We start from the raw sequence: 11,983 nt of genomic DNA, 5'->3' as shown, positions 1-11,983 counted from the left end.
AAAATCTGTAAATATAAAGATTTCTTTCTTGTGTCACAAGAAATCTTTCTAATTTACCTTCATGATACGTATCAGAAATAGAGTGATTTTTCACAAACCATACAGAAGAATCCATTTCTTCCCTTTATAACTGTCCATTCCTAAATGTTCATATATTAGCACCATACTTAATGCAGTGAGTGGTGTCTTTATAAAAAGGGGAAATTTTAAGAATGACATGTTCACGGGGGAAAACAGAACACGTGATGGTGAGGGCAGTGATCAGATGAATGCTTCTACAAGCCAAAGAAGAGCACATTGGCTACCATACCACCAGAGGCTGGGCAAGGAGCATGAACAGTTTCTCCCTCCCAGCCCTCAGAAGGAACTAACCCTGCCAGGAACCTCGTCCTAGGATTTCTGGCCTCCAGAACCATGAGACAATACATTTCTGTCGTGTAAATCACTCAGCTTGTGGTACTTTGTTGCAGCAGCCCTAGCAAAGTAACACTTGCCCACTGGAAAACGGTGAGAGCAGCCAGCTAGACTAGGAGCCACAGCACAGGCAGGGACACGGAAAACATTCTCCTGTGCTTTCCCTCACTGACCACTCCCAAAGACCTAGATACCTTTCCAGGTCTAATCCAAAAGCCATTTCCACCGCAAAGACTTCCCCAGTATTCTGGTCAGAAGCAATTTCTTCCTCTTTTGTGTTCACAACCGAGAGAGAAGCATGCGTGTTTTTTTCATTCATTCTTTCCCTCTAAAATCCATTCTGCCAGTGGAGCTAGATGACCTCACTTAAGAATCACCCTTATACCCCTACCCAATTCCATTCTAAGGATTCTGAGCACAAAGGACATCTTACTGATTTGGGGTGTGTCAGTTCCATCCCCTACCAGCTAGTAAAGAATGCAGTGTTTGCCTGGCACATACAATGGGTGCTCAGTAAATATTTGAGAACTCAACCTGGTTTTCCTATCGCCGTTTCTACATCTGCACTGCACCGTGAGAGAACCTTTCAAAGAGGGAGGAACTAACATTAGTTGGATGACCAAAGGTAAGTACCTAAAATATAGGGTTTTTTTGTTTGTTTTTTTGAGGTTTGTGGAAAGGGAACTTGTGGCTACAAGCTGCCGGGGTATATTAGGGGGTTCAAGGCACAGAGAAGAGCAAGTTGATTTCGTCCAGTTGAGGTGGAGATTGGGGTTGGATTTAGAGCCTGGAGAGCAGTTCAGGGCTGGAAGTCTGAAGGCTGGTCAGGTTAGGAATCCTGGATGTCACAGGGAGAAGGAAGGTAAGGTTGTGCAGCCCAAACGAACTGTTGTTTGGGTGTCAGGGAGGTTGAGAGGGAAAGAGGGGAACCAAAGGGTGTCCCATTACTCATCAGGGGGAGGGACTGGGACTAGAGCAGGAATGAGCCTGAGGACTGGGCACAAGTAGGTCTGATGACAGCATTTTCTAAACCAAGAGTCAGAACATGTGATAGGTACAACTGAATGAATCTGAGCAATAATAACAGAATATTTGAAAGTGGAATAATTCAAGAAAAGGTGCCATAGATGGTTGTTACCATTATAGAAATGATCATTGGGTTAAGTCTGAGGTGACGGTCTTTTCTTTCTCCTAGTTTTTGTCATCTTTCCCCTTGTCTAGCCTGAATACTGAACTGAAGTCCATTTTTATTATGGTTTTGTCTTAAGGACAGGAGGATGGATTTTCTATTTCTCTTTCTTAAAATGTTGATTGAATTATTAGTTATCTATATCTCTCTATGGACTTTCCCCCACTGCTTAAAATTCTCCCCCTTGCTCCAGGAACTCCTTATAAGACAATTTAAATTCCCTTCTTTATTTCTCAAGATCAAGAGAATTTATCTTTTGCTTGGGGATACCCTATAGCTATTGTAATGACTTAAGGAACTTAATCGCCTCTTCCATTATACTTATATCATCCCCAGGAACAGAACTTGGAGACATTTTTTCATTGGATACTTCCATCTAGCACAAGAATACCCACCACTAATCCCTTAGGTTTAAGTGAACTTGAGTATATTTTTATTTCTAGGCAGTGCTGCTTATCAGTGGTAAGGAAGGCAGCTGAAAGAAGGAGTATGGTTCAGCCTCAAAGTACAAGATACTGTCCCTGTCTTTGGGCCATTTTCTCAAATTAAATTGTAAAATAGGCTAACCACAAGAATAAATTATGTAGCAATATAACTCTGTCTCTAGAGTGTCTAGTCTAGAGTCAGGCTACATTTTACACAATTTCTGCTGTGGCGTATTCACTGGCTTTCATGTGTGTCTCCTATGGGCATCTACTGGAAGCGAACGTATGTTTCCACACATGCGCCTCCAAAATTCTGTCTGTGAGCAGAACTCCTGTAATCTTCTAGGATCTAGCTGTTGTGCTGTGTTGAGGATGGGTGAGCTGTTAGCATATAAAATTAGACACATGTTTTGGAGTTCCCGTCATGGTACAGTGGTTAACGAATCCGACTAGGAACCATGAGGTTGCGGGTTCGATCCCTTCCCTTGCTCAGTGGGTCAAGGTTCCGGCGTTGCCGTGAGCTGTGGTGTAGGTCGCAGACGCAGCTCGGATCCTGCGTTACTGTGGTTCTGGCGTAGGCTGGCAGCTACAGCTCCGATTTGACCCCTAGCCCGGAAACCTCCGTATGCCGCAGGAGCGGCCCAAGAAATGGCAAAAAGACAAAAAATAAATAAATAAATAAAATAAAATTAGACACGTTATTGAAAAAAAAGTCAATAAACTTGCAGCATTTTTAGCTGATGATTTTTGCCATTATAAGATGTAGCGGATTAATAAAATTTTCTTCTTTTATCCCCTATATATAATATATTTTTAGTAATTGAACAGTTAAGGATCCCTCTGTGAACCCTTAGTAGTTGTATCCTGAGCTCGATTTGCTTATTCTTAACTTTCCTTTGACCCTTACTCTGAAGACTGCTTTTTATGTTGATTTTAAGAACACGTTCAAAGATCTTTCTTTCTTTCTTTCTTTGCTTTGTAGGGCCACACCTGTGGTATATGGACATTCCCAGGCTAGAGGTCTAATTGAAGCTACAGCTGCCCGCCTACACCACAGCCACAGCAATGCAGGATCTGAGCCACGTCTGCGACCCACCCCTCAGCTCACAGCAACGCCGGATCCTTAACCCACGAGCGAGGCCAGGGATCAAACCCGCAACCTCATGGTTCCCAGTCGGATTCGTTTCTGCTGCGCCACGATGGGAATTTCCAAAGATATTTCCTAAACTGCTCTAAGCTTAAGTGGATTGATATGCTTAAAATAATGGCATTTGACTGTAGAGAGAAAGGGAGTTTGTATTGTGAGCTCTAGCATAGCTGCAGTGTCAGAGAAGTTTAATAGAGAAAACACAAAATAGTTGTTAAGCAGCCCAAGCCTGGGTTCAAATCCCACCTCTCTTGCTTAGTATTTAGGATAAGCTATTAATTTTCTCTGTACCTCAGTTTCTTCTTTAATGAAACTGTGGTGCTTCATTAGGTGGTAGTCTATATAGGTTTATGATGTTAAATAGTATTTTTAAAATAATATCAACCGTGCCTAGCTTATAATATGTGTAAAATAAGTATTAAGTAAAATTCTCATAATTAGCAACAAAAATACTTTTGATGGAATTTCAGCTGTGCATTTCTTTGAATAAGTATTAAATAACTACATACATGTGGGTCCACATAAAAAACTCTGAATCTTATTTCAAGGTCTGGTCAGTGGGAGTTCATGGAAATAACTAAGCCCATTTGTTCCAAAACGCTTTTTATGTTCCTTAGGTCAGGTCTCTGACAAGGGCCAAATGCTACAGATCCTCCTTTGCTTGAGGTTTCTGAATATTGCTCTGAATATGCTGGAAACTCTGAATGAGGGGCGGTGGTAGAAGAATGTTTCATTTCTGCTTTTGTGACTCAAAGTGAGTCGAGGCCTCAAGCAGTACTTCCCCTGAAGTCCTGTGATGATGTTGGTCTGTGTGTGTGTGTATTTGTGGTAGGAAGGTGGATATGAGAAAAACAGCTATTTCTGAAAAACAGCAGACAACACAATACAGTACTACACATTGTTGTAATGCAAATCAGTCAGCAAGTTTGAGAAGCATGATAAGTTCGACAGAGGATTAACACTCGTTTTGATGTTAAATTGGCAGTTTGAATCACATAATATTAGCAAAAGCCCCCTCGCTGCTGAATTTCATGGAGTAATAGGGCTGACTGTTGGGAATGTGCAGGTCCAGAATCCACAATGACCAAGGAAGCTGACAATTGTGTCAGCTCCCCATGGCAGTAAGATAGACCTGATCTGAAGGTTGGGTTTCCAATGCCTATGTTAATTCACTCCTAACGGTTAATTCCCTTGGCAAAACTCAATTTAATATACTCATTCTGGAACATATTCTTTGTTCTAACAAGGGAATGCCTCATAAGAACCCAGTGATACTGGAGTTCCCATTGTGGCTCAGCAGTTAACAAATCTGACTAGCATCCGTGAGGACGCAGGTTCGATCCCTGGCCTTGCTCAGTGGGTTAAGGATCCAGCGTTGCCATGAGCTGTGGTGTAGGTTGCACATGCAGCTTGGATCCCATGTTGCTGTGGCTCTGGCGTCGGCCAGCAGCTATAGTTCCAATTAGACCCCTAGCCTGGGAGCCTCCATATGCCATGGGTTCAGCCCTAGAAAAGACAAAAAGAAAAAAAAAAAAAAGAGAGAGAGAACGTAATGATACTTAGTAGCCTCAGCTCTGATATTTTGCCTCGCTTGAAACTGAGACCTGATAAGTGCTTTCTTCTCTATAATAGTATAAGAAAATAAGGCTTATTTTGGAAATAAGATTAACGAATAACTGGCTTTATAAAAAGATTGTTTCGTTTCTTCCTAAGTTCTTTGATGTTCCTATTTTCAAGTTTAAAATTTAATTTTATTCTGCATTCCATCCTAGTTTCATAAACAATTGTGAATCTGTCATTTAAATTTTCTCCTTCAAATGCCGAATCTGAAAAAATGATTTGCTATTTGTGACACTATTTAAAGGATTCATTCTATAAATCCTAGGTTTGAGATTGCTTCCAAAAAGCATTTAGGGATCATGCTCAGTTTTACTTCTTTGTATTTAGCTGTTAGTCTCAGTATTATGATAACAAATATCTTTTAGCCTTTTTTATTATGGAAAATCTCAAAGATGCACTAAATAAAATACTTCAATGAAGTATTTCATCTATCTTTCAACAATTATCAACCCATAACTATTTTTTTCTCTACAGCTACATTCCTTTCCAAACAATATAAATATGTTTATATTTTGTTCTGATGTTTAGCTAATTTACTTAGAATCAGTTAGTCCTCTTTAATATTTGCTTTTAAGGTTTTTTTTTTTTAGGGTGAGTATAGAAGAACCTTTAGTTTAGGGCTGATTTGTTTTTTTTCCCTCTGTGGATTCTACTTGATTCTGCATGTGTTGTAAGGTTCTTCCACTCTGACTGATGTGGACGTGGAATCTTCCTAGTTCTCTGTGAGCTCCTGGGGTCATTTCCTTGTTCCTTTCTGGTATATATATATTTTTTTCTGGCTTTGAGTAAATTCTTCTGTATGTGTAGATCCGTACTTAACCAAGGATGAGGGAGAACCTCTCTGAAAGTCTTTGAGTTTCTTCTCTCTGAAGCTGCCTCCTCTCTGGGATTTTTGGCCCAATTCTAGCTGTCTCTGCCTCTCCAAACTCCAATTTGTTTCTTCAAGTCATCAAAATCACCAGGCCTTCTGGGTTCACTTTCCTAAGCTCTGACCTGGAAACTGCCTCCAGGGTTCACCTTAATTTCTTCCCTCTCTTAGGGATAATAGTCCTGAGCTGCCTATTCTCCAGTGTCTGAAAAAATGTCATTTCATATATTTTGTCCAGTTTTCTAAGTATGAGAATAAATTTGGTTTCTGTTACTCTGTCTTCACTTAAAGTGGAAATAACTCTTTTAAAAAAATACAAGCGGGGAGTTCCTGTTGTGGCTCAGCAGAAACGAATCTTACTAGTAAATGAGGCTGCAGGTTTGATCCCTGGCCTTGCTTAGTGGGTTAAGGATCTGGTGTTGCCCTGAGCTGTGGTGTAGGTCAAAGATGCCGCTCGGATCTCACTTTGCTGTGGCTGTGGTGTGGGCCGGCAGCTGTAGCTCCGATTTGACCCCTAGCCTGGGAACCTCCATATGCCACAGGTGTGGGCCTCAAAAGCAAAAAAAACAAAAAACAAAAAAACAAGCAAATAGATATTTCATACCCTTTCCACTTTCCTTAAAGAATACTACACACATACCACATGTACTTTTCTGTACTTTGCTATTTTCAGTTAACAACATATCACAGAGATCTCTCCATGGTTGTCTATACAGCTGTTCCCCCTTCCTTATTATAGCTGAGTCCCTCTCCATTGTGGTTTCAACCAGTCTGCTAGTGATGAACATTTGAGTTGCTCCCGTCTTTTGCTATTACAAACAGTGGTATAAAAAATAGATTGCATGTGTCTTTTCATACTTTTGCTAGTATATCTTTGGTTAGATTTTTTTATACATGAAATGGCTGAGTTAGAAAATAAATGCATATGCAGTTTTTCTGGAAGTTGTCAAATTCTTCTCCATAAGGGCTATACCATTTCAGTTCCTACCAGTAATGCATAAATAATATCTTTTCCCCAAGACTTTATCAACATATTTCAGATTTTTGTACTGTTGTCAATTTATTAGATAAGAAATTATCTGACTAAAGCTTGATTTGCATTTATCTTATTATGAATGAGGTTAAGCATCTATTTATACAATTAAGAACTATTTGCGTTTTTCGTAACTTGTTAATATCTTTAGCTCATTTTTCAATAGGGTGTTGGATTACTGCTTCTCTATGTTTAGAAAATCATTTTATGTTCATAATATTATCGCTATTCCTGTGCTAGAAATTGCAAATATTTTTCTCTCAGTTTTCCAGTTGACTTTACTAACGGTATCTTCCCTAAAAGCTCTTAGTTTTAGGATTTTATGTCATCAAGTTTACCAATGTTTTTTCTTCTTCCTTAACCAAATTATGAAGGAATTCACCCATGTTTTTTTCAAGTATTTGTGTGATTGAATTTTTTGCATTTGATTTCTGACCCTTGCAGAATTTATCTTTCACTGTAAACCAGGCTCTGTACTTTTCGGCTAGCTGGGCAGTGGCAGAAGGGTGTCTTGGAGCGGAGATTTGGGGCAATGAAATGAACAGTTTAATGAAATACCGTCTTGGCATCAAAGTGCTGATACGAGAAGAAGAATCAGAACAGCTCTAAAAAGAATAAATTGATACTATGAGTCTGTATGGTAAGGTAATATAGTAAAGAAGTCGGTTCTCTCCAAATGAATTTATTCATTTACTTGAGGACACAAAGATATCCTGAAAAGATAAGTCCTAACAAATGCATTTATAGAATAAGTTGATACAAAAGTTTTATTTCATGGGGTAGTCAAGAAAATAATTACAAGTGAATGGCACCAGAGCTAGGTTTTAAAGGATGAGTAGGAAATCAACAAAGTGAAGGTGAAGAAGGAGGGTATTCCTAGAAAACAGAACATTTTGCATGACATGAACATGCGTGACATGAATGTACATGCCATGTCTTTGAAAAAGTGGAAGAGTTCCCTTGACTTGGTCATCCATCATCTATGTATGTGTTGTAAGGAAGAAGGTATGAGGACTTGGTGATCCTGCCAGATCGAAGGTCCAGAAATGTTTTCTTAGAGCCCAAGATTGCAATATTTTAGGCTTCGGAGAAATATATCTGTGTTTCCATTACTCAGTTCTTCTGTTAAAGCAAGAGAGCAGCCTTAGACAATATGGAAACAAATGAGCATGGCTGTATTCCAGTGGAATCTTATTTAGAAAAACAGGTAGCAGTCTGGAATTGGCCCATGTGCCATGGTTTGCCTTTCCTTGGATTAAAAGATTTGGATACGAGAGCAATTGAGGATATAGGGTGTCAGAAATAGAACAGTCTAGGAAATACAGGAACAAAGTCAAAGCAACACCATTGTCTCCTCATTTTAGCATCCTCAAAGAGCTAAGACTTTTAGAGTGGCAGTCACCATTACGCAATTTTACACAGAAAGAGCACGTAAATTTTAGATCAGAATCCTCTAGACCTTTTACATTGAAAAACAGGAGTTGGAGGAATGAGAAAAGCATGGTGATCTCATTTTGCCTTGCTCAAGTAGGAGCAGGAAAAGCTAAATCTTCCAGAAACTTGGGTAATCTTAATCCATTTACAGACAAGCACCACCCTATGCAGGAACTAGCTCTGTGGGGAATTTTAAGATTGAAAATCAGCCTCTTAGTGTGGTAATTATCCAGGGTGATGGTTAAACTTACAGAAATCTTAAAGGCTACTCAAGCATTATATACAAGTCTGACCAATTAGATTTGAGAGCAAAAGGCAAAACCTCTTGATGAATTGAAAGGGATGCCTAAACTGGTCTGAAGGTGAATTAGATGGATTCTAAATATTCTTCAGACTTTTAGATTCTACAAGTAAAGGCAGCTTCATAGAAGAACTTATCGGAATGGTTGTTTTTGATCAGCTGCTAAATAATAGAGAAGTTCAATTATGTAGATGTACCTTCACTTTGGTAACGGTACAAATAATTATAAATTATGTATTTCAAAAAGTCCAGCAGTCTGAATACATATCTTTTTAAGTCACAAGGGTAATGAGTATTCAAAAAATTCTTATAATCTTAAAAAAAATTGATTCTGTATCTCTGAAGGAAAAGTCTAAGAATAATTAAAGTGAAAATGGCAACTTTCATCATGGAGCCAATGATGTTTCCATAATTATTGGTCCACATGCCTGTTTCAGTCAGTCATATAATTACTTTTTCATTTTTAGAATTCACTAGAGAGAAGGAAGGTAGTTATTGAGCAGGATAGTTATTGAGAATGTTAGTTGGAAGCAAATCACCTTTTGACAAGATGCAGGTTTCAAGTTAATACTAAATGGAATTCTCAGAGGAATCTCCATACACTATGGTATCTGCTTTTTGAAATATAGAGATAAATAACTTTGTCATGCGCATGCTTAATTTTTTTCTTGTTTGTTTAAGTTTTCAGGAAAGAATCAGGCATGAAACATGTTTTTCCCCTTTTCCCCAGTTATTGTCCACTTGCCTCCCGGGCTCTTCTTGCTTTTTCTTTCTTCACTGTTTTCAACAGATAAGGTTTTTCTATGCAATATTATGTGTTTAAGCTCCTCAGTAATCAGTAGCCTGTCACCTGGAAAGTGATTTCTTGTTTAAAAAGTTTGCATTTCACCTCCCCGGCTTTCACCTAAAGACTTACGCTGAGTGTTGTGCAAGAGTATGTTTGGTGGAGGCAAGATGTGAACAAAGGGATAGAAAGTTGTTATGAATACTTTGACCTAGTCACTACGTTAAACTCTTTTCATACATGATTTCATTTAAGGAGGTCATAATCCTGAGGAAATCGGAGGAATTATCATTAAGATGGGTCTAATAAAACTGTATAGATTGTTTTCTGCTCTTGCTTTTTTTTTTTTTTTTTTTTTTTTTTTTGTCTTTTTGCCATTTCTTGGGCTGCTCCCGCCGCATATGGAGGTTCCCAGGCTAGGGGTCTAATCGGAGCTGTAGCCGCCGGCCTACGCCAGAGCCACAGCAACGTGGGATCCAAGCCGCATCTGCGACCTACACCACAGCTCACAGCAACGCTGGATCCTTAACCCACTGAGCAAGGCCAGGGACCGGACCCGCAACCTCTTGGTTCCTAGTCAGATTTGTTAACCGCTGCGCCATGACGGGAACTCCTCTGCTCTTGTTTTAACACATTCGTTCAGAAAGGTGTTGAATCTGTATTTTATATTTCATTTGAACAACTACCGAGTTTATAAGTATAATAAGGGATCATTTCATACCCTTGCCCAGATCTTCCTCTCCCTTCTCCTTCACTCCCCACACCCCCACCACAACCCAATACCTAACAAAATGTACATACATTCTTTTTTTTTTTTTTTTTTTTAACAGCTGCACTGGCTGCAGATGGAGATTCCCAGGCTAGGGGTTCAATCAGAGCTACAGCTGCTGGTTTACGCCACAGCCACAGCAACATGGGATCCAAGTAGCATCTGCGACCTACACCACAGCTCACGGCAACGCCAGATCCCTGACCCACTGATCAAGGCCAGGGACTGAACCTGCATCCTTATGGATACTAGTTGGATTCGTTTCTGCTGCACCACAACAGGAACTCCAAGAACTTCTTTAGATCACTTCAGATAGCATGTAAAGGGAGATAATATGAGACTGGACAAGGAAGCAGTGTCCAAACCATGGGGCAGACAGCAGGGGGCAGTGGGGGTCGTGAATGTGCCGTGTCAGTGAACGTGGTAATAGGGACCAATGGAAGACCCTTTCTCAGGAGTGGCTTGATCTGACAATGCAGGAGATGGGTTTGGGAAGCCACGACTAAGGGCCAGGGAGAGTGGTGGGAAGACTCTTGTAATATCCATATAAGGAATAGTGAAGACTGTATGGGTGGAAGGGATGGAGACAGGGGGATAGAGTTGAGAATGATTCAACCATCATTATGTGTGGGATAGAGGAAGAGGGAAGAGTCAATAGTACCTCTTGGATTCCTGGCTTGGATGACGAGGTAGATGATAATGCCCTTAACTGAGGCAGAGAACTCTTGCTGATTTATTAAACAAAGCAATATTTTCAGCTTTCAAATTTGGACATGAAGCCCAAATTATGAGTTTTAATGACATGGAGTTTGTGTCTAGCACTGTCTGAAATAAATATAATGCAAGCCACACTTGTGAGTCACATATATAATTTTAAGATTTCTGGATGCCACATTAGATAAATTAATTTTAATAACATACTTATTTTACCAAATGTAGTCAATATATCGTAACTTAAACTTTTAACCAGTATGTAATTATCAGTGGTCATTTTTACATTTTATTTTCATATGAAGTCTTCAAAACCAGGTGTGTGCTTTACACTTACAGCACTTCTCAAACACCCTGGTCGTGCATCAGGTGCTCAGTGGTCACATGTGGCTACCACACTGGGCAGTGCACCTGTAAAGCATCCTAATACATTTAGATAAAAGCAATCTTCTTCATAAAGACCCATATAGCTAAGTAACTAGTTGAGATAAATACTCAGGTATCAAAAGAAGCCATTTAGCTTAACAACAAACAGATTATCAGGATATGTGACACCTACCTTGGTTCTAAAAGTTGTATGATCTTTGTTAATCAATTTTTCTCCACAAAAGTGAATCTATGATCGTGACTCTGTACAGTTTAATATCTGTAAGTCAATGAATTGACTGCTTTGTGTTACAGATGCAGTGGTAGTAACAGTGGTGGTAATGAAAACAGCAAACCTTCTGTTGTGTGCCAGGCACTGCTTCAAATATGTTACACAGATCAACTAATCTAATTATCACAAGAGCCCAATGCAGTCGATTTCATTCTCATGTTCATTTCAGAGATGAGGAAACTAAAGTACAAAGAGGTTATCTAAACAGATAACAAGAGTTGGCAATTTGGAAATTTGGGGGTAAAATATTCTGTTTCTCATGTCCATGCCTTTAACTACTACACATACCACGTTCTTTTAAAAAAATGAATGAATGAATGAATGCATGAATGAAGCTGTTATTTTCTTTCAAATGCCACAAACAAATCTTTTTCAAAATCTTAAAAATAATTTCACAGCCATACCAATTAATACATTTTGGGCCAGCTTGAATGGCACAGGTAATGTGGTGTGTGCATATTCATCCTTTAAAACCACTTTTACTTTTAAAAATGTAGGTAATTACTGCTCTCTCTTTCCTTGAGTAGTGCTAAGCCAAGCTCCTTTTGACACTATAGAAAACTACAAAAAACCAGTGAGTAGAGATGTGAAATTGGACATTTCTCAATCAAGAGAAATAACTGCCCTCTC

General features: G+C 39.3%; 1 protein-coding gene across 1 annotated transcript in view; it reads left to right on the top strand.

The window, feature by feature from the left end:
- The first annotated feature begins 984 nt into the window (after positions 1-984).
- ARHGAP28 (Rho GTPase activating protein 28) overlaps positions 985-11,983 on the top strand; it is a 187,492-nt gene continuing 176,493 nt past the window's right edge. Inside the window, exon 1 of the mRNA XM_084964207.1 lies at positions 985-1,039. The gene's annotated coding sequence lies outside the window, so the exon portion shown is untranslated. The remainder of the gene's footprint in view (positions 1,040-11,983) is intronic.

This window comes from Sus scrofa, chromosome 6 (genome assembly GCF_054392235.1).
Source record: "Sus scrofa isolate SSC_HxYL_T2T_F1_AM1 chromosome 6, Sscrofa_HxYL_maternal_Yorkshire_Landrace_v2.0, whole genome shotgun sequence".
NCBI classification, from domain to species: domain Eukaryota; kingdom Metazoa; phylum Chordata; class Mammalia; order Artiodactyla; family Suidae; genus Sus; species Sus scrofa.
The sequence above is the reverse complement of the archived record's forward strand: the minus strand, read 5'-3'. Positions and strand labels throughout refer to the sequence as shown.